This window comes from Eschrichtius robustus, chromosome 10 (genome assembly GCF_028021215.1).
Source record: "Eschrichtius robustus isolate mEscRob2 chromosome 10, mEscRob2.pri, whole genome shotgun sequence".
Taxonomy (NCBI): Eukaryota; Metazoa; Chordata; class Mammalia; order Artiodactyla; family Eschrichtiidae; genus Eschrichtius; species Eschrichtius robustus.
Window position 1 is genome coordinate 104,573,219 of NC_090833.1, and position 23,637 is coordinate 104,596,855.

Sequence of the window (23,637 nt, forward strand, 5' to 3'; positions counted from 1 at the left end):
GAAGACGTGGCACATGTATACAATGGAATATTACTCAGCCATACAAAGAAACAAAATTGAGTTATTTGTAGTAAGGTGGATGGACCTAGAGTCTGTCATACAGAGTGAAGTAAGTCAGAAAGAGAAAAACAAATACTGTATGCTAACGCATATATATGGAATCTAAAAAAAAAAAAAAAATGGTACTGATGAACCTAGTTGCAGGGCAGGAATAAAGTTGTAGACATAGAGGATGGACTTGAGGACACAGGGTGGGAGGTGGAAGCTGGGTCGAAGTGAGAGTAGCATCGACATATATACACTACGGAATGTAAAATAGTTAGCTAGTGGGAAGCACCAGCATAGCACAGGGAGATCAGCTCGGTGCTTTGCGTTGACCTAGATGGGGGGATAGGGAGGATGGGAGGAAGGCTCTAGAGGGAGGGGATATGGGGACATATGTATGCACATGGCTGATTCATTTTGTTGTACAACAAAAACTAACACAGTATTGTGAATCAATTATACTCCAATAAAGATCTATTGGGGCTTCCCTGGTGGAGCAGTGGTTAAGAATCTGCCTGCCAACGCAGGGGACACGGGTTCAAGCCCTGGTCTGGGAAGATCCCACATGCCGTGGAGCAACTAAGCCTGTGCGCCACAACTACTGAGCCTGCGCTCTAGAGCATGTGAGCCACAACTACTGAGCCCGTGTGCCGCAACTGAAGCCCGCGCACCTAGAGCCCGTGCTCCGCAACAAGAGAAGCCACCGCAATGAGAAGCCCGCGCACCGCAACGAAGAGTAGCCTCCGCTCGCCACAACTAGAGAAAACCCGCGTGCAGCAACGAAGACCCAACACAGCCAAAAAATTAGAAAAAAAAAAAAAAGATCTATTAAAAAAAAAAAGAACCTTCCAGAGCCTACGGGTCAACAACAGTGTCCCTGTGTGGCATCTGAGACCCTCCATCCGTCAAACGGTCCCATCTTATTTTACTAAACTGTTCTCTGCTCAGCCCCAGATAACATCTCTCTGCTCTAGTGAGGTGGGTCTCTCCTCTCCCACACAAGCTGTTCTCGTTCTTGTCTTGGGCCATTACTTAAGTCACTTCCTACTAAGTAATATGTCCTGTTCACAATATTACACTTCTTTCAAGGCACAGGTCAATATTTTTCTTTGCCAAGATTTAACTTGTTATATTTCCCAATGTTTCTCCACACTCTGAATCTTCTCTTTATTCATGTGTAGTTGATTTAAAATAAACATGCTGAATAAATATGTAGAGAATATAAATACCTAGATAACTTTCATTTTGTCTTTTCTTTCTAGACTATAATACATAAGGGTTGAGATCATGCATTCCTATTAGGCCTGGAAGGATGTAAACCACAGATTCAATATGCAACAAATAAATCACTGTTAAGGTTAACAATGGAATAAACAAACTGCTTACACAAATTAAAACTCCATTTTATAATTCTGCTAATGTGTCAAACAGAATGAACAGACCTGATACAAAGACACAATAACATCAAATATAACATAATACAAAGAATATAATTCTTTTAGGCCTCTCCAAGGCTGGAAAATTATTTTCATTACACAAAGCAGAACACAGTAAAGGCTGTAATGTGAAATTAAACTAGGGATCTGAGTCTCTAATTTAGAATTCTTTAATAACCTAGTTTATCTTTCAGCAGGGAAGCATTTCTTTTCTTTCCTAAACAGTCTACACCAACGTTCGTCTAACTGGGGTCTGAGAAACCCTGCGGGTTCTGAGTCAAATTCCAGAGAATGAGCGAACTGTCCCTTTAAGAGTGTCCACGCATTACTCGAGTTTGTGAAACACTGCTCTTACCATCACTTTATTGCCCAACTAGCTCTATTTTTCCAATGGAGCTAATCAGATTTAGATTTTAGAGAAACCTAAACCATGAAACTTGGTAAAAGCAGAGTAAAGCAAAAACGATGCTGACTTGTAAATGTCACGACAAGGTGGCAGGTAAGATCCGCAAGGTCCTCGGTGCAGCATCCTTCTCCCCGGCCAGGTCCCTCCCCATGCGGTCCAGACCCGCGCCCGCTACGTGTCAGAGGGGAAATCCAATGCGGTCACCGGAGCGGGCGCGACAGCACGACTGCCAGCTTTCTCCCGCCAGGGGCTGGGGGACAGCACCTGCCGCCCGGGGTCACGGGCGCTGACGGCGGGCGCCCGGATGCGGCCACGCGGCCCGGGCGGCGGGGAGGCAACGGCGCGGGAAGGGCCCCCGGGGCAGAGCGGCTCGTCCGCGGCCTCGCTGCGCCGTCGGGCCCCGTCGGGCCCCGCTCCAACCGTCCCCGCTTCGGCCGCCCACCCTCCCCTCGTCCGCGCCGGAAAGGCCGCCTCACCTGCTCGGCAGCGTCCGACTCGGCGGTCGGGGTTCCCGGGAGCGGGGACCCGCGAGCGGAGCGCATCACGGCCACCGCGGCGAGGCGGCGCCGGCAACGCAGTCGCGGCTTCCCGGCAGCAGCTTCCCAGTAGCTCCGCTCCTTTCCCGCAGCCGTACCGCCAAAACACCACCCCGTAGCCACCCGCGTCGCGTCACCGGGAGCGGCGGGAGCGCGCACGCCGAGGGGCGGGGCCTGCGCCGCCGTGACTGGCATCCGAGCGCAGCGCTGTTCCGCGGAACCACGCGGGTGCAGCTGAGCTCAGTGAATGCCGAAAGTGAAAGTGGCATCACGGAAATAACCAGTACTGTGGCTTGGTTACCGCCGATCCTAGGCTGTCCCGCTGGCAGCGAGGCGCAAAGTGCTTAGGACACCGCAGTTCATCTTTTAGTTGTGTTCTTTAGCATTATGGAAAACAGCACTTGAAAACTTAAGAAGAACTAGGCATTTTTGCTCGACTCGACATTTCATTTTGCAACTTTGCCAGTAGCTATCCCTATTTTACAAGCGGGGAAACGAAGCTCAAACTCATTCAGTGACTCTCTTAAGGTCCACATAATTAGTAAAAGCCAGGATTTCATCCTTACCAAAAGTTGCATGTTTCAGAGCCTACTCTGGGTTAGAGCACCTCCAACACAGGCAATGGTTATGAGAAGAAATAGTGAGGTGAACAGCACTAGTTCCGGAGAGTGACCCCAAGACCTGATACTTAGCTCAAAGCCCCACTCTAGCTTGACAAAAAAAAGTGCCTTGAAGTCACAGAGCTGGAAGAGATCTTGAGAACCACAGCTTTTTATCCTTTTTTCTTTTCTTTCTTCTTTTTCTAAACAGGTGAATACACTGCTTCCCAGAGATAGAAAGTGACCAGCCAGCCTAGCCAGTTTAAAATATTTTTAAAAATGAGAGTCCTGGAAACGTCTACTCCATTACTTGTGTCAAGTAAAACAAGCTTGGACAAAACTAGTAGTTATAAATTTTAAGCAGAATCCTTGGTCCAGCACCAGCTTGGGTTAAATCTCCTTGTGGTAGCATTTCATCCTTGGATTCAGATACTGTTCATGGAAGAAGGCAAGCAGTGACCAAGGAGTCTTGTGCTTTAGAAGTAAATACTGTCTTAACTATTGCTTCATACTAGAATCATAAAGCCACAGAATGTTCGAACAAAGAGACCACAGTTACTATCTAGACCAAACCATGTCCTTTGACTGTTAAGGAACCTGGAACGAGGAGAGACTGAATGTCTTGCCCAAATGCCCTAGAGGCAGAAGGGGAAGCAGAACCTCTGGTTCTGACTCCTACTTGAGTGCCCTTTTATGGCAATCTGTTGTTATTTTTAAAAAATGACCAGTTTGGATAGCTTACACATTAGAAACCTCTGTGACTTATACCTAAGGTTAGCTTTGAGAAGCTGAAGTAGTTGGCCACTGACATGCTATGATTTTTAGGGCCAGGACCCCTCAAAATTACGTGTGTTTCAAAGTCCTTACCATCTGTGATACTGGTTCATATTATGGTAGTCTCTCTCTCAAGGAGGCCTCTACCAAAATGCCAGACTAGAATTATCACACCATCAGTGTTTCCTGATAATTCATATACAACAATTTTCTGATAAGAGCTAGGGAAAAAAAGTATAAAGTATGAAAACACGGAATATGCTGCATTAGTTTCCTAGAACTGTCATAACAAATTACCCCAAACTGGGTGGCTTAAAACAACAGAAATTTATTCTTTCACAGAATGGGAGGCTCGAAGTCTGAAATCAAGGTGTTGGCAGGGCCATGCTCTCTCCGAAGAGTCTAGGAGATGATTCTTCCTTGCCTGTCAGTTTCTGGTTGTTGCTGGCAATCTTTGGCATTTCTTGGTTTGTAGATGCATCACTCCAATCTCTGCCTTTGTTGTCACATGGTGTTCTCCTGTGTGTCTCTGTGTCCAAATTCACCTCTTCTTAAAAGGACAGCAGCATATTGGATTTAGCCACACCCCCTCCCCTCCCAACCAATACAATATGATTTCTTCTTAACATGATTATATCTGTAAAGACCCTGTTTCCTAATAAGGTCACATTCACAGGTTCTGGGTGGACATGAATTTTGGGGGGACACTATTCAACCCAGTACATGAGAGGACCAGCCCGGTTTTGGTCATCAGGGAAGGCTTCTCTGAAGAAGTGATGTTTGAGGTCACACCCGCAAGATGAATAGGAATTAACCAGAAGATAGATGAAGTCTGGGCCTATATGAAGGAGTAGCGCTTCAGGCAGTGGAAACAGCAAAGAGGCTCTGAAGTGGGTAGAAACACAACTGTCAGAGTGAGCCATCAACTTATTCTCCCTTATTAACAGGAGAAATTAAAAAACTAAGCTAATAGGAGACAACACTTACTGCATACTTTATGCCAGGCACAGTTCTAAAAGCATTAGAAAACATTTCAAATAGAATGGTAATGAAAATACGTCAAAATTCATGGAATGCAGCCAAAGCGGTACTTACTGAGAAATTTATAGCTCTAAAAGCTTATTTTTGTGAAGAAAAAAAGTTTGAAATCAAAGTTTCCACCTTAAGAAGTTAGGATAAGAAAAGAAAATTAAAACCAAAGCAAATGGAAGGAAGTAATTTTTAAAAATAAGTCGGACAAAATTAACAAAACCACAAGTTGGTTCTTTGAAAATATTAATAAAATTGATCAATTCGTAGTGAGACTGATAGGGAAAAAAGAAAGAAAACACAAATAATCAAAATCAAGACTAAAGGAAGAACATCCTTACAGATCCTACAAAAATTAAAAAAAATAATAAGAAAACGTAATGAACAACTGTATGCTGGTTTCAACAATTTAGATGAAATGGAAAAATTCTTGGAAAAATACAATATCCCAAAATTGACAGAAGAAAAAATCATCTGAATGGCCCTATATCTTTTATGGTCCCCAGAAGAAAATTCCAGGCCCAGATGGTTTCACCGGTAAATTTTATCAACTGTTTAAGAAAGAAATCATACCAATCTTATATAAACTCTTTCAAAGAAATAGAGAAGGAGGGAGTATTTCCTAGCTCATGAGGTCAGAATAATCCTGATTCCAAGAGATAAAAAAGAAAGAAAATTACATACACATCAATATCCTTTATGAACATAAACACAAAAATTCTAACAAAACATTGGCAATTCAAATTCAGCAATATCTATCTAAAGAAAGTAAGACAGCTTAACCAAATGAGATTTTTTTCAAGAAATGCAAGGTTGGTTCAACATTTTAAAATAATCTGTATTATTCACTACATAAACAGAATAAAGGAGACAACTCATATGATCCCAATCAGTGTAGAAAAAACATTTGACAAAGTTCAACACTCATTCATGATTTAAACCAAAAAGCTTTCATCAACTATAAAGGAATGATCTTCCTTACTTTGTTAGCATATTTACAAAAGAACTACAGCTAACATGGTTGCAAGGTCAAAGTACCTTATCGCAAGTCTGTGTTTTGAAAGTATTAAATCATTAGAGAAATGCAGGTCAAAACTACAATGAGGTATCACCTCACACCAGTCAGAATGGTCATCATCAAAAAAATCTACAAACAATAAATGCTGGAGAGGGTGTGGAGAAAAGGGAACCCTCTTGCACTGTTGGTGGGAATGTAAATAGATACAGCCACTATGGAGAACAGTATGGAGGTTCCTTAAAAAACGAAAAATAGAACTACCATACGACCCAGCAATCCCACTACTGGGCATATACCCTGAGAAAACCATAATTCAAAAAGAGTCATGTACCACAATGTTCATTGCAGCACTATTTACAATAGCCAGGACATGGAAGCAACCTAAGTGTCCATCGACAGATGAATGGATAAAGAAGATGTGTCACATATATACGATGGGATATTACTCAGCCAGAAGAAGAAACGAAACTGAGTTATTTGTAGTGAGGTGGATGAACCTAGAGTCTGTCATACAGAGTGAAGTAAGTCAGAAAGAGAAAAACAAATACCGTATGCTAACACATATATATGGAATCTAAAGAAAAAAAAAAGGTTATGAAGAACCTAGGGACAGGACAGGAATAGAGACGCAGATGTAGAGAATGGACTTGAGGACACAGGGAGGGGGAAGGGTAAGCTGGGAAGAAGTAAGAGAGTGGCATGGGCATATATACACTATCAAATGTAAAATAGATAGCTAGTGGGAAGCAGCCACATAGCACAGGCAGATCAGCTCGGGGCTTTGTGACCACCTAGAGGGATGGGATAGGGAGGGTGGGAGGGAGATGCAAGAGGGAGGAGATATGGGGATATATGTATATGTATAGCTGATTCACTTTGTTATAAAGCAGAAACTAACACACCATTGGAAAGCAATTATACTCCAATAAAGATGTTAAAAAAAAGAAAGTATTAAATCAGAGTTTCAAAAAGGGATGTGATGTCTGGACTGCAGAAGCCATCCTGTAACCATGAGGCAACAGTGATGCAGATAAGAAGCCAATACTAAATATGTTGAAATAGGAAGAGAGACTTGCCTAGGTCCATCATGGCATCACTAAATCACTAAAATAATACTAGCCACTGATGTACATCTTACTCTTTGTTATGAAAGGAGAAAAAGCCTTTGTTTGTTTAAATTACTTCTGGATGGATATTCCATTACTTGCCATTAGGTCTCAGAAGCAACATGACTTGTTCAAGTTCCTAAAACTGGAAGGGATGCAGGATGATTGAATGTGAAGCTAACTAAACTGGAGGGTGGAAACCTGGATCCCAGTCCCTGCTATGCTATTAAATGACTGCATAAGCTTAGAAAAATTTAGTTTACCTCACTGGTTCTCACCATCCATATGTAACTTTAAAAAGGGAGTGGAGAGGTGGCTAGGTTGACCTCTAAGGTCTGAAATCCGTGATTTCTAAGAGGCAAAAGAGGAGACCAGAAACAAGGTCCTCCCTTCCTCCTTCCCCTCTCTCCCTCCTTCTCCACCTCTGCTTCCTCCTTATTATGAAATCTAACATAAGATAGAAGAGCTCTTTCCTTTTTAAATTGAACTCCAGATTCTTTTAAAACTGTGCATGCGGGAATCTTAATGAATGGATTAGGGCCAGTGAAAACCATCAGTATTTAGAACCCAAACAGGATTTCCTTTTAGTTGTCCTTCTGGAAAAACTTCCAACATGGCCATAGCTTAGCATTCTGTTGGCTTTGCTCTCCAGATGTTTTAACCCGTCATTCCAGGGAGACTAAATTGGCAAACGGGCCCTCCTGGCAGTCTGTAAGTGTTGGGATGAGGTGACTGTGAGGCACTGGATGTCATGGAAACAAAGGAATCACGTGACCCTTGGAAACAATGAGTCCTATTGCCCTCCTCCGTTCCTGTTTGCCTTCCAATGCACGCATGCACGGACTGGTTTTTGAGCGACTTGGCTAATAATCCTATATATTTATACAGCATTTGTCTTCAAGAAGATCATAGCACTTTACAGACATGACCTCATTTATGAGCCCAGCATTCCTAAGGCAGGGAATGGGCCAGGAGAATTCTTATTTTATGGTGTTTTGTTATGGAGTGAAAGCACTTGAGATTCAGAAAGAGAAAGGGACTTGGTCAAAGCAGCATCAAAATTCACAGGGTTGGGCTTCCCTGGTGGCGCAGTGGTTGAGAGTCTGCCTGCCAATGCAGGGGACACGGGTTCGAGCCCTGGTCTGGGAAGATCCCACATGCCGCGGAGCAACTGAGCCCGTGAGCCACAACTGCTGAGCCTGCGCGTCTGGAGCCTGTGCTCCGCAACAAGAGAGGCCGCGACAGTGAGAGGCCCGCGCACCGCGATGAAGAGTGGCCCCCGCTCGCCGCAACTGGAGAAAGCCCTCGTACAGAAACGAAGACCCAACACAGCCAAAAATAAATAAATAAATAAATTTAAATTAAAAAAAAAAAAATTCACAGGGTTTCCTTCAAACTTTTCTCATCACAGCATGTGACCAACTGTACCATGAAGGGGTCTAGTGGGATGTGGATCATTACACGTACATAAACATAGACACACACAAAACAGGGAGTGGACATGGTTGCTTTTGCTGCCTACAACCATCCTTCTCTTTTTGGTAACAGTACCTTGAATTTCTGAAGCAGTATGCCTGTCTCGCACTCAGTCCATTTGGGTCAGGACACATGACCCTGGCCTGGTTAAGCAGAGTAATTTCATTTCCTGACCCTGTGAGTGACACGTGAGTCATGCTGTTCTGATCAGATATAAGCTACATTCTTCAATATCAGCTTCATCTGCAAAAAGATGATATTTTCATTTTTGTACAGTTTTTGTTTCATTTCTCAAGTCGTTCAGACTTGGGCAGGAAGCAGCAGGTTATTTACTGGCTCCCTTGAATCTCAACATTTCTGTGTTCCTTCCTCACCCCAGCTAACATATCATTCTCCTTCCCAGCATCCTTTGTTAATTCCTCATCCCCTCTAGGTTAGAGTTGAAATTCCTAGCAAATCAACTCTGGGTATCAGTGGGGTGATTAGACTTCTATTGACAGGTTGGCCTAATACCCATCTCCTTAGCATGACACCCCAAGACTGTCAGCTTTTTAAGCCTCATGTCATATATTCCCTGTGTTCTTACATGCTTAACTACTTGCTTGCTCCTAAATTGTTCCCTATTTTCATGCCTCTGGGTCTTTACACACATTTCCTATGGCTGGAATACTTTCCTCTTCCTTGACTGACTGGAAAAAAACCCTCCTACTCATCCTTCAATTTGTCCCTTGAAATTGTGTGTTGTCATGTGGTCCCTGACCTCCCCAGGCAAGAAAGTCTTTCTCCTTTATCGCTCAGCACCACTGTTTGGCGTAACTGCTGTTGGTCTTTGCTGCCATCTTATTCCTCTGTGTATTCCTAGCCTGGAGCAAACATGAATTCAATTCAAAAACACATGCTGTGTGCCCACATGTGTCTCTCCCGTTCCCTGCAGAACTGAGAAGGTTCTAGCTACCTTGCCTTCGGTAGAAAGAAATCGATTTCACCCCCCATCCTACTGCAATGGACTTTTGCCCTAGCTCCAAATTCATCCCTGTTTGAAATCCATGCTGCATTTTTTAGGGTAGGTGCTCAGTGATGTCTACTGGAACTTAATTGAAGATTTCATCTTGCTCAAGTCAGGCTAAGCTTCATCTGCCAGAAACTTTGGAATTCCTATTTTGTTATCCAACTCACTCATTGTACTTAGATTTTTTTTCCCCCTTCATTCCTGACACCTCCCTAAGGAATGTCTTTTTAAATTTTATTTTAATTAATTAATTAACTTATTTATTTGGCCGTGCTGCACAGCTTTTGGGCTCTTAGTTCCCCAACCAGGGATGGAACCCAGGCCCCCTGCAGTGGAAGTGCGGAGTCCTAACCACTGGACCGCCAGGGAAGTCCCTGTCCTTCTTAGCATTGAATAATACTTATTTGCCTAGACACATCCTGTCTCCCATATCCTCTCCCATTAAACTGTGATCTCTTTGAAGACAGGGACTGTCTTAGTACAGAGCGAGGCACTTAGGAGGTGCTCAAAACATGTTTGCTAAGCAGTTAGTGAAAGAATGAATGATATTACTTTCCTTCTTGATCAAAGGGAGACATAGATGAAGATAGATAGAGCTTGGGAAAAGAGGTCTCTTCTCTGCTTACCACCTTTCAAATTCACTGAAGAGAGGGGACAGAAAAGGGAGAAAAAGCAGTGGGTGATCCGGAGATGAGCTTTTATCTTTCCTTACAATATTCTGATCCTACTTGCCTTGTGTGCCTAGCAGGAAATTCTGGAGAATTTCTGGACTTGGATGGTGAATTTTCCACTTGTATGATGCAGGTTGAGCCCTATTTTTACATTTTCTCATCATTTTAGTTGGAATTGGGGATGAGGAGTCAGATGTGTATTTTCAGCCCGGCATCCTTCTCTGGGATGCCTCCTCTGACCCCCATTAACAATGGCAAGCCGTCGCCCTTGGACTCCACACCCTCTACACACACCCCCTGCTTTACTTTTTCTCTGTAGCTTGTATCTGTCTGACGTACTACAGATTTTCTTATTTTGTTAGTTTACTCTTTGTCTCCCTGTATCAGTCAGGAGGCAGAAAGAATATAAGCTATTTAAACAGGAAAAATTTAACATAAAGAGCTGTTAACTAGTAGAAGGCGGTTAATTACTAAAAGGTGTAAAAGAAGAAGTTTCATGAAGGGATGCAGAAGAAGCAGGTGCAGAAAAGCAGCTACTACCTCTGGGCTGGGGCAAGGAGTGGACAGAAAGGAACTGAGGGCCCAGGGGGACATCCCCCAGCCCCCTTTCCATCCCCATCCCAAGGCTGTGGTTCAGAACTTTTGCAGGAGGGTGTGGCTACCTAGGATTGCTACATAACACGCAGACTCAGGGCAAAACAAAAATACAAGGCTCTTTGTTCCAAAGTTATTAAGAATTTCAACACAGTGGCAGCAGAACATGAAATCTATCAAATGCAGGGCTTTCCTGAGTGCCAGGGCCCACGGCTGACTGCGGAATTGTGCAGCTGTGTGGCTACTGCAGGAATGCATAGCCTGCTGGTGGCAAAGACATTTGCCGGAAGGTATAGGCTGGCCTGGATCTGTGGAAGCCGCTGCTGTGGCCTGAGGGTGTGGACTGGCCTGGGCCCCTCTGCTGTGCAGAAATGGGCTGGTGGAGTGGGGAGAGCGTGGCTTAAGGAGAGAGTCAGGTCTTGATAGTTTACTGATTTTCAGTGTTATAGAAACCATAGCTTCATACCCTTGGCCATTTTGTTGTCACAAAGATATATTTTCAAGTTAGAACAATACCACATTCTATTTACTCGTGTGTTATCTGGATTTATAATCTTGAACATCCCTAAACAATACAGGTACTCTTACCCCCAGTCCTACAAATGTCTGTGGCGATTCTGGAGGGGAGAAAAGAGAAGGACCAGGCCCCTGGAAAGGGTGACACGAGATAAGATTGCAGATGCAAAAAGAAAAATTAGTGAGGCAGAGGAAAGGCTTTTTTTTTTAAACTTTTTAATTTTATTTAATTTATTTTTTTATACAGCAGGTTCTTATTAATTATCTATTTTATACATATTAGTGTATATATGTCAATTCCAATCTCCCAATTCATCCCACCACCACCCCCCTCCGCCGCTTTCCCCCCTTGGTGTCCATACGTTTGTTCTCTACATCTGTGTCTCTATTTCTGCCCTGCAAACCGGTTCATCTGTACCATTTTTCTAGGTTCCACATATATACGTTAATATACGATATTTGTTTTTCTCTTTCTGACTTACTTCACTCTGTATGACAGTCTCTAGATCCATCCACGTCTCTACAAATGACCCAATTTCGTTCCTTTTTATGGCTGAGTAATGTTCCATGGTATATATGTACCACATCTTCTTTATCCATTCGTCTGTCGATGAGCATTTAGGTTGCTTCCATGACCTAGCTATTGTAAATAGTGCTGCAATGAACATTGGGGTGCATGTGTCTTTTTGAATTATGGTTTTCTTTGTGTATATGCCCAGGAGCGGGATTGCTGGGTCATATGGTAATTCTATTTTTAGTTTTTTAAGGAACCTTCATACTGTTCTCCATAGTGTCTGTATCAATTTACATTCCCACCAACAGTGCAAGAGGGTTCCCTTTTCTCCACACCCTCTCCAGCACTTGTTGTTTGTAGATTTTCTGATGATGGCCATCCTGACTGGTGTGAGGTGATACCTCATTGTAGTTTTGATTTGCATTTCTCTAATAATTAGTGATGTTGAGCAGCTTTTCATGTGCTTCTTGGCCATCTGTATGTCTTCTTTGGAGAAATGTCTATTTAGGTCTTCTGCCCATTTTTGGATTGGGTTGTTTGTTTTTTTAATATTGAGCTGCATGAGCTGTTTATATATTTTGGAGATTAATCCTTTGTCCGATGATTCATTTGCAAATATTTTCTCCCATTCTGAGGGTTGTCTTTTCGTCTTGTTTATAGTTTCCTTTGCTGTGCAAAAGCTTTGAAGTTTCATTAGGTCCCAATTGTTTATTTTCGTTTTTATTTCCATGACTCTAGGAGGTGGATCAAAAAAGATCTTGCTGTGATTTATGTCAAAGAATGTTCTTCCTACGTTTTCCTCTAAGAGTTTTATAATGTCCGGTCTTACATTTAGGTCTCTAATCCATTTTGAGTTTATTTTTGTGTATGGTGTTAAGGAGTGTTCTTATTTCATTCTTTTATATGTAGCTGTCCAGTTTTCCCAGCACCACTTATTGAAGAGACTGTCTTTTCTCCATTGTATATCCTTGCCGAGACTTTTTTTTTTTATTATGGAAAAGTAGACATAAACTTAAAATTTACCATCTTAACCATTTTGAAGTGTAAAGTTCAAACTTGGGAGATCTTCAATCTCCAGAACTTTTTCTTTTTGCAAAACTGAAGCTTTGTACCCATCTCCCATTTCCCCTCCCCTCAGCCTCCTTCAACCAGCCTTCTACTTTCTGTTTCTGTGAATGTGACCACTCTAAATACCACCTATAAGTGGAATCATACAGTATTTTATCTTTTGTGACTGGCTTTTTTCACTTAGCATAATGTCTTCAAGGTTCATCCATATTGTAGCATGTGCCAGAATTTCCTTCCTTTTTAAGGCTGAACAATATTCCCTTGTTTGTACATACCACATTTTGTTTATGCATTCATCTGTTGATGGATACTTGGGTTGCTTCCACGTTTTAGCTACCGGGAATAATGCTGCAATGGGCCTAAGTGTACAGATATCTCTTTGAGACTCTGCTTTCAGTTCTTTGGGGTATATACTCAGAAGTTGGATTGTTGCATCATACAGTAGTTCTATTTTTAATGTTTTGAGGAACCACCACACTGGCTTTTTATAAGGGCATTTCGCATTCCCATCAACGATGCACAAAGGTTCCATTTTCTCCAAATTTTCACCAACACTTGTTATTTTCTCGGTTTTTGTTTTTGTTTTGATAGTAGCCATCTTAATGGGTGTGAGGTGGTATCTCACTGTGGTTTTGAAAACTCCTCTTGTTTTGAACTAGGAGGGAAGGAAGGCAGGATGAGTGAAGAGGCAGAGCTAATCTGAAGTAAATCAGAGGGACGCTGAGGTAGCTCATAGCTGATCTCCATTTTGGTGGCAAGAGAGAGAGGAAGGTGTGGAGCAGGTAAAGGCTGGCAGGGACTGGCAAGGGTTAAAATAGGAGCCAGCGGCGGGGATGAGACAGGTGAGTCAGCTGGTGATGGTTATAAAGATAACTGAGCAGTTGTGGGGTTCCATCTGAGGGCAGGAGGCTTGAATACATCATGGGCCCAATCCCAGTTCTGTGACTGTCTCCCGCAGCCCAGAAGATGGGAAGGGGCAAACAGACTTGGTGGGGTTGCCTAGACTGGTGGCTGAAAATCCCCTTCTTGTCTGTGATGGGGCGGGCGTGGGGTGGCGGGGAGGTGGAGCTGGAGACCTAGCCATGCTTGCCTTGGGTGTTTGGTGTGGAAATGGCTATTGGAGTTGGAAGAATAAAGAAATTGTGAGATGAGGGTGTTAGAAGTGCCAGTGAGAACCAGGCTTCCTTGTCTTGTGATCAGGGATCTAGGAAAAAAAAAAAAACAAACCTGGGTAGAGGGCCTTCCACAGAAAGCCAGGTTTCCTCATGTAAGACATTGGGAAGAGTTTGTTTATGGAGAAGTTCAGGGGCTTCCCTGGTGGCGCAGTGGTTAAGAATCCGCCTGCCAGTGCAGGGGATGCGGGTTCAAGCCCTGGTCCGGGAAGACCCCACATGCCCAGCTAAGCCCGTGCGCCACAACTACTGAGCCTGCGCTCTAGAGCCCATGAGCCACAACTCCTCAAGCCCGCGCGTCTAGAGCCCGTGCTCCGCAGCAAGAGAAGCCACCACAATGAGAAGCCCGCGCACCGCAACGGAGAGTAGCCCCCGGTCGCCGCAACTAGAGAAAGCCCGTGTACAGCAACGAAGACCCAACGTAGCCAAAAATAAATAAATAAAATAAAGAAATTTATAAAAGAAAAAAAAAAAAAAGAAGTTCAGCAACACAGGAAAATATAGTAGAATGCAGGGTCCCCACAGCAAGGACGCTCAAAGTGTGATGCCAGGACCGACAACATCAGCTGCATCTGGAATCTTGCGAGAAATGCAAATTCTCTGTCCCACCCAGGCCCACTGCATCAGAATCTCTGGGGATGAGGCCCAGTAATCTGTGTTTTAATAAGCCCTCCATATGATTTCGATACATGCTCAAGTTTGCATCCTATATCCCAAGATATAGTATAATATCCTAGTAGAGGGTCAGACAGGGTAAAGTGAAGAAGAGAAGGAGTAGAACAGAAGTGCATTCAAATTGAGAGCTTGAGAGGAGGAAACAGAAGTCAGGGACATCAGATGGGCAGCAACTACAGCCCGTAGAGCCACGAAGCCCAGGAGGTTGGGAGATTGGTTGGAGGTGGCACAGTGGGGAGGTCAGAGAAGGCTGTTTTATTGGCTGGATTTGGAAGAATGAGTAGAATTAGTCAGACACAAGATTCCAATGGCAGTGATAATCCACAGGCGAGAAGCCTCAACCAGGATTTCCAAGTCCTGGACCGCTTATGAGTTGAGACCTTGGACAAGTCATTCACTTGCTTAAGCTCCTCTTTTCTCAAAGGCAAAATGGAGATTCTATTCCCACTTAATTTGGGTCGTTGTGAGGATTAAATGAAATAATCCAAATGAAGGGCTAAGCACGGGCCTGGCATGTAATAAGAGTTGATAAAATCAGCTGTTAATGCTTTATAAAGTAACTTCTTGTTTGGTAGGAGAAGGTAAATCGAGAGAGAAATGAGATCTCTATAAATGCCTTTCCTAACCACACCCTACCCTACACATACATGTTGGACAATTAATGTTCATTGATAATGAGTCTCACCTTCACTTCTGTCATGTGCTTAGTGGTTGTTCAGTCGTCATAATTTTCTTCATATCGGTACCATCATAAAAGTGTCTTTGGATAGTAAACTAGTGGTCGGGGCTGTGCCTTCTTAGGACTTAGCTCGCTCGGCCTAGAGCCCAGCACAGCTCCCACGGCTGCAGCCTTTAGGAGGCACTTTAGAAATTAACAAGCCCTGACTTTCCTCGTTCACACAGGGAAACCGAGGCAGGCCCAGGGGTTGTGGCTTGCCCGACACAGACGGTGGCATAAAAATGATGAGTAATGTGGCATCTGTTTCCCCAGTTAACCTCTCAGAGGCTGGGGAGACAGGTAGAGACAGGTGTCGCCAACCCTCAGGGCCCAGCCTAGTGCAGTGAAAATTTCCCAGATACACAGAGGGTGTCAGGTCAGGCTCAAATGTGGCCCCCCGGGAACCAACCTCACTGGAAAGGACCTGTGTGTAGAGCTGGATTCCTGCTCCCCTGCTGGGGAAGAGCCTGGCCTCCTGACCTGCCAGGCTGTTGCTTGTTGTGTTTCTAAACAGTATATTCCAACCCTGCTTCCTCAACCAGGAGCCTGCTGCAATTCCTACTCTGCTTTGGGACTTAGGTCTAGAGGTTTATGTTTCTTCCTGGCCTATCCTTTAATATAATGACTATAATTGAAGACATAATTTAAGAAGGTTAAGGAGAATATTTACCACACCCTACCATTGCTTCATTTTTGGGTACATCTCCTTCCACGTGTATAGATTATTTTACATTTTTGCAATCATGGCACACCTCGGTCCATAAGAGCAGTAAGTGTACATCTACTGTGGCTCCCATTAGTTACTTGGTGCTTGGTACACATAGCATGTGGTCAATAAAGGATTATTGAATGAACGCCATCATATAATATGCTGCTTCCATTTAGCATAATAAGAATATTTCCCTATTTTCCATAGTATGAATCCTTGTAATTTTTAATGGTTGCCAAATGCCATGGAATAGTAATGTATTCAAGGTTTCCTTCCAATGGAATTTTGACTCTTTGCTTTATCATTGTTGTTGTTTTTACTGTTACAGTTGTATTGTAAAAAATTTCATGCATATTTTATTTAACTTCTTTGGAATTAGTTTCAAATAAAAAATTCCCAAGAAGAGTATGATTGCCTTAAGGAGGTTTGGATAACTTCATGATTCAATGAGTAATTTCTTAAGGGGACCATGCTTCCTGGTAGAGACAATCCATTTGTGCCCTCTCAACAGTATGTACTCATGTATCTATTTCCAGAGTGTGTGCTAGTCAATGATGAGAGGCACGGAAGCCATCCCCAAGAGCCCCTTAATTCAGAACTCTGCTGAGGAGTCTGAAGACATTCATCAGAGGCTCACTTGGTGGGACAGAGTAGATCTTTCGGTTTCTGAGTAATAAAATAGATCATTAATAGACATGGTGCTTTTCCCACAGGTCCTGAATCAAAAATCCAAAAAATATGGCTCTGATCAGAGCAAAGTCTCTAAAGTCAACACAGCTCTGGGTGGTCCTTGCTTTGACGCAAAGTGAGACTTTGAGATCTCAAAACCTAAAAAAGGCCTGTATGAGCTTTTCTTTCTCCTCTAACAAGTCCCCATAAATTTAGTGGCTTAAAACAATGCAAGTTATCTTACAGCTCTGCAGAAGTCTGACATGGTCCTTGCTGGGCTAAAATCCACAGGGCTGCATTCTTGTCTGGAGACTCTACGGGAAAATCCTTTTCCTCGCCTTTGCCATCTTCTACAGGTTGCCCACATTCCTTGGTTTGGGCGTGGCCTCCTTTCTCCATCTCCAAAGCCAGCAACATCACATCTCTCTCAGGTCCTTCTCCCGGTGTCATCTCTCTCTCTCTGACCGTAGGCTGGAAAGGTTCTCTGCTTTTTATTTTTCTTTTAAGAGTTGATAGTGATTTTATTCTGCTACAAGCCACTTTCTGTAAATTTGACTCTTATCCCCACTGTGACACTTATGCCACTGGCAAAATTATTTCCAGGTTATCCATCTGCTTTAAAAGAGCTAATGTGATTAGATTGGGCCTGCCTGGATAATCCAGGACAATCTCCCCATCCCAAGGTCCTTAACCTCAATCACATCTGTAAAGTCTCTTTGGCCATGCAAGGATGAAAGGTAACGTATTCACAGGTTTTGGGGATTAAGAGGTGGACATTTTTGGAGGGAGGGATGATTCTGCCGACCACAAGATCTAAAATGGACATATATTTTAAAATTAAGAATATATGCATTCACAGAACATATAACATTATTCATTCACTTGTATAATGAATGATTAAATTGGGTGAATCAAGTACAAAAGTATGAGCTCGGAGAACTCTTCAGCACCCAGTGGTACTCAGAGAAAATCCTCTGGGATGCCTCTCCCTCACCTCTGACATCAAGGTTAAGCCTGCATCTCTGGACCACTGAAACTGCCAGTCTCCTTTCCTGTCCAGATCCAGGCCCTGCACAACTGCCTGCCCTGTTGGGGGGTGGGGGGGTGTGTGGCTGAGGGGTGGGATACCAGTCAAAGAGAAGGGGCAGGGGAGCATGAGGGAGACCCTGAAGGTGGCCCAGTGCCTTGAGAGCCTGCTGAGGATGCCCGTTTTCAAAGCTCTGTTTATGGGGATTCCTTTCGCAAAAACAGCATTTTCTTCCTTGGTGGTCCTCATCCTTTTGCCTTCCCAAGCTGCTGCATTCTCCCCACCTGGATCTTGTGTTTAGGAAAAGTTCCCCTGGAGAGGCTCTCTGATGAATGACCCTGCCAACAGGTGGGGTGTGTGTGTGTGTAGCTGAAAGACTAGATTAACTGAGTTTTTTTTTCTTTCTCCATTTGTGACTAACATGAATGGAAATACAAGGGAGAGTGTAGAAGGGCATTTCAATTTCTTTTTTTTTTTTTTTAAGGAATTCCTTTATTTTTATTATTTATTTATTTATTTATTTATTTATTTATTTATTTATTTATTTTTGGCTGTGTTGGGTCTTCGTTTCTGTGTGAGGGTTTTCTCCAGTTGCAGCGAGCGCGGGCCACTCTTCATCGCGGTGCGCGGGCCTCTCACTATCGCGCGCGGCCTCTCTTGTTGTGGAGCACAGGCTCCAGACGCACAGGCTCAGTAGTTGTGGCTCACGGGCTCAGTTGCTCCAGGGCATGTGGGATCTTCCCAGACCAGGGCTCGAACCCGTGTCCCCTGCATTGGCAGGCAGATTCTCAACCACTGCGCCACCAGGGAAGCCGAGGGCATTCCAATTTCTTTCCAGAAAGCCTGGAAGGTGAAGGTGTGAGCTGAGAGAGGCCTCTGAGTTCAGGGCTATGCATCTGATGGCAAGCGGGCAGCAAATGAATTTCTCTGGGGATGCTACGGTGGTTCTGGACCCACCTGTTACAGCGAACTCTGATTCTTAGCTCTGCAGGGATCCTGAAGCTATGTCGGTCCCAGAGCCTTTTCGGAGCCCTAGAGTGAGGCTTCCGACTCACCACTAGATGGCGCCCGAGCTGTGGCTCACCGCCGCCGCGCCGGAACAGGGGCCAGAACCGGGTTGGTCTGAGGCTCCTCTGAGGAGCTGGGTGATCGATCCCTGGGCTGCAAACGGTCGCTGACGGAGATCCACCTGGTAAGACACAGCCACTCCTGTCCCTGCATCTATGAATTTCATTTTAGCATTCCCCCAGGAATAACCTAGGCAGTTTTTGCTCTATTCTGTGGATCCCATCACAGATTAAAAAATGGTCTTTTTCTTCCTGGGGCTCCAGAGAGAAAAATGAAAATTGAAAACCGATTTGTTTAGTAATCATATTTTGTTTAGTTGTTTATGGACAACATGCAGCCAGAGTGACTTGGGTTTAAGTTTTGGCTCTCATTTTCTGGACAGTCCTTTCTGGGCCTGTTTTCTTACATCTAAAAGGGAAATAGCCGTCCCTGCCTGATGGGGTTGTGTACGAGTCAAATGTGACAAGGATGCACAGTGTCTAGCACAGCGCCCTGTGCTTAGTAGGCACTTTGCAGGGGGCCCACCCCACTCACCTTAAGACCCCCTCAGTTATCTCAGTGCCTGGGGTGTGGACGGTAGGCGTTGTGAGCAAGTGAAAAAACTAGCTCATGATGAGAGTTTACTCACCTTCATTTTACTCCACGAACCTCCTATTACTGAAATATGAAGTTTTGTCCAGGGTTCAGAAGATTATATCACAAAACTCCTGCCTGCAGATTCTAGCAATATGATTAAAGGAGACAAGATTAACCAAACCACATTTAAGAGAGAACACAGAAGCTAATAAATGAAAAATTATTCAGAATGTATGATACAGACTGGTTACAATTAAATTTGTAGTTCCTCCAACAGGGCTCAGTTTCTCAAATTCTGACGTTCATGCTAGTTTACATCTGCATTGTTTGTCAATAGTAGGCTGTTTGTCAGATCCCGGATATTTTGCTGGGAAAGAAGAGGACTCATTTTGCAGCAGGGACATTATGTCTAGAAGGCAGACCTGCCTGGGAATCCAGGAGGTGTCATGAGAGCGGCAGGTTCCTGGGGATGGGATGGAGGTGCCTGGAGACAGAAAAAAGGAGTAAGAAAAGGGAAGTGAAAGGGTATCAGAGGCAACATTTAGCCACTGTACTATTTGGCTGACGATTTCTTCCTCCTTCCGAGTATAAATCAAGTCATAGAGTTTAAATCTGGAAGCTACCTTAAAAATGTTCTGGCTAGATCTCCAAAATAGGAGGCTTTATATAATATCTCTGACTAGAAGCATTCAAATCACTGCTTAAACACTTTTAGGGACAGGGAACTCACTGCCTTGGAAGAAAACAACTTTTTAAAAAAATTTTAATTTAATTTATTTTTTATACAGCAGGTTCTTATTAGTTATCTATTTTATATGTATTAGTGTATATATGTCAATCCCAATCTCCCAATTATCCCACCTCCACACCCCCCCGCCCCGCTTCCCCTCCTTTGTGTCCATACATCTGTGTCTCTATTTCTGCCTTGCAAACCAGTTCATCTGTACCATTTTTCTAGATTCCACATATATGTATTAATATACGATATTTGTTTTTCTCTTTCTGACTTACTTCACTCTGTATGACAGTCTCTAGGTCCATCCACATCTCTACAAATGACCCAGTTTGTTCCTTTTCATGGCTGAGTAATATTCCATTGTATATATGTACCACATCTTCTTTATCCGTTCGTCTGTCGATGGGCATTTAGGTTGCTTCTGTGACCTGGCTATTGTAAATAGTGCTGCAACGAACATTGGGGTGCATGTGTCTTTTAGAAAGCCACTTCTTCATTAGACAGTTCTACTTGTAATTATTAGCTCAAAACTTTCCTCCAGCTTTTACGCATTGGTGCTGATTCTGCTCTGGAGCCACGTAGATTACGTCTCCTCCCTCTTCCAGAGGTCAGTTCTTCAAATTGCCAAGAGCCGCTGTCAATCACATGGTCCTTAACTTTTTCTCCCCAAACTTCCCCACATCCTTCAGACATTTGCAAATGACCCCTTGCGTCTCCTAGACCACAAACTATATGGAGCTGAAGGAGTGAGCCATCACAGGGAAACCATCTTGTGCCTTGGCTTCCCCCGCTACGCCGTGACACAGCACTAGATGGCGCCATGGCCAAGGCCCCATTCTGGTGCTCTGGATATTCAGGACCAACATGAAGATTGCCCACTTCCTCTAAGAGTTATCAGTGCCAACCTCATCATGCCTCATATCCTTGTTTTCCTCAGCGACCACCAGAATCCAAAATGCCAGCCTCTGCAGTTATGCAACATCGCCCTGACCCTCATCCCCATCCTGCTCTGTATGTACCCAATGTGGACATCGTATGTTTGCCTCTCCAGTACCCTGCCCTCCTGCTCTTGATGACAGCATCGCAGTTTTCCTCCGAAGAACCATTCCATTACTTGCCAGCGTGAGGTTCTGGTGGGTTCTGTCCACCAGGGGTGGGCAGTGGACCCAGGACCATGGCCACTTAGAGACACCACCACACTAACCACAGTGGATGGGTCAGGTTGGGATTTCACTGGGGTGGAAGGGAAGAAGCAGGCACTGAGGACCATATCCACCTCTAGCTGTTGGGCAGCCATCTGATGTTGGGTGGGGAGAGGCTGCCTGAGAGTACAGCCAAGAGAGAGGAGAGAGGAGCAGAGAGATGGAAAGGGAGCGCCACACTCGCCTAAGACAGCGCACTTAATCCATAAGTGCTGAGTGTGTTTTCACTGCTCCACTGACTGGCTGTTCCCCTGTATCTCTCTCCTTCTTCTCTTCTCTTTTCTTCTTCTTCTTCTCCTTCTCCTTTCCCTTCCCCTCCTCCTCCTTCTCCCCCTTCCCCCTTCTTCTTCTTCTTTTCCTTCTTCTCCTTCTCCTTCTTCTTTCTTCTTCTTCTTCTTCTTCTCCTCCTCCTCCCCCTCCTCCCCCTCCCCCTCCTCCTCCCCCCCTCCTCCTCCCCCCTCCTCCCCCTCCTCCTCCTCCTTCTTCTTTTTCTTCTTCTCCTTCTTCTCTCTCCCCCCACCCCCCCAGGCCTTCCTATTCCCTGAGACACAACTATATTGAAATTAGGCCAATTGGTAACCCTACAGTGGCCTCTAAGTGTTGAAGGGAAAGGAGGCGTCGCATGTCTCTTTAAATAAAAAGCTAGAAATGACCAAGCATAGTGAGGAAGGCATATTGAAAGCCGAGATAGGAAAAAAGCTAGGCCTCTCTGACAAACAGTTAGCCAAGTTGTGAATGCAAAGGAAAAGTTCTTGAAGGAAATTAAAGGGGCTATTCCAGTGAACATACGAATAAGAGAGCAAAACAGCCTTACTGCTGATATGGAGAAAGTTTCAGTGGTCTGGATAGAAGATCAAACAAACCATGACATTCACTTAAGCCAGAGACTAATCTAGAGCAAGGCCCTAATTCTCTATAATTCGATGAAGGCTGAGAGAAGTAAGGAAGCTGCAGAAGAAAAGTTTGAATCTAGCAGAGGTTGGCTCATGAGGTTTAAGGAAAGAAGCCACCTCCATAACATAAAAGTGCAAGGTGAAGCAGCAAGTGCTGATGTAGAAGCTGCAGCAAGTTCTCCAGAAGATCTAGCTCAGATAATTCATGAAGGTGGCTACGCTAGACAACAGCTTTTCAGTGTTGATGAAGCAGCCTCATATTGGGAGAAGGTGTCATCTAGGACTTTCATAGCTAGAGAGGAGAAGTCAATACCTGGCTTCTACGCTTCAAAGGACAGGCTGACTCTCTTGTCAGGGGCTAATGCAGCTAGTGACTTTAAGCTGAAGCCAGTGCTCACTTACCATTCCAAAAAAATTTGCTAAATCTGCTCTGCCTGTGCTCTTTGAATGGAACAAGAAAGCCTGGATGACAGCATATCTGTTTACAACATGGTTTACTGAATACTTTAAGCCCTCTGTTGAGACCTACTGCTCAGAAAAATATTACTGCTCATTGACAATGCACCTCGTCACCCAAGAGCTTTGATGGAGATGTACAACAAGATTAGTGTTGTTTTCACTCCCGCTAACACAACGTTCATTGTTCAGCCCATGGATCAAGGAGTCATGTTGACTTTCAAGTCCTGTTATTTAAGAAATACATTTGTAAGGCTATAGCTGCCATAGATAATGATTCCTCTGATGGATATGGGCAAAGGCAATTGAAAACCTTCTAGAAAGGATTTGCCACTCTAGATGCCATTAAGAACATCATGATTCATGGAAAGAGGTCAAAGTATCAACAGTAACAGGAGTTTGGAAGAAGCTGATGCCAAACCTCATGGATGACTTTGAGGGGTTCAAGACTTCAGTGGAGGAAGTAACTGCAGTTGTGGTGGAAATAGCAAGAGAACTAGAATTAGAAGTGGAGCCTGAAGCTGTGACTGAATTGCTGCAGTCTCAGGATAAAACTCTAATGGATGAGGAGTTGCTTCTTATGGATGAGCAAAGAAAGTGGTTTCTTGAGGTGGAAACTCCTCCTGGGGAAGATGCTGTGAAGATGGTTGAAATGACAACAAGGAACTGAGAATATGACATAAACTTAGTTGATTAAGCAACAGCAGGGTTTGAGAGGATTGACTCCAATTTTACAAGAATTGTGGGAAAATGCTATCCAACAGCATTGCCTGCTACAGAGAAATTGCTTGTGAAAGGAAGAGTCAACTGATGTGGCAAACTTCATCGTGGTCTTATTTTAAGAAATCGTCACAGCCACCCCACCCTTCAGTAATTACCACCCTGATCAGTGAGTAGCCATCAACATCGAAGCAAGGCCCTCCACCAGCAAAAAGATGA

General features: G+C 44.0%; 1 protein-coding gene and 1 pseudogene across 3 annotated transcripts in view; one reads left to right on the forward strand and one right to left on the reverse strand.

The window, feature by feature from the left end:
* The window catches only part of ENTPD4 (ectonucleoside triphosphate diphosphohydrolase 4), a 40,811-nt gene extending 38,261 nt beyond the window's left edge, over positions 1-2,550 (reverse strand). For all 3 annotated transcript variants that reach the window (XM_068551758.1, XM_068551755.1, XM_068551759.1), the window contains exon 1: positions 2,364-2,550. The gene's annotated coding sequence lies outside the window, so the exon portion shown is untranslated. The remainder of the gene's footprint in view (positions 1-2,363) is intronic.
* Positions 1,947-23,637, forward strand: LOC137771010 (tigger transposable element-derived protein 1-like; annotated as a pseudogene).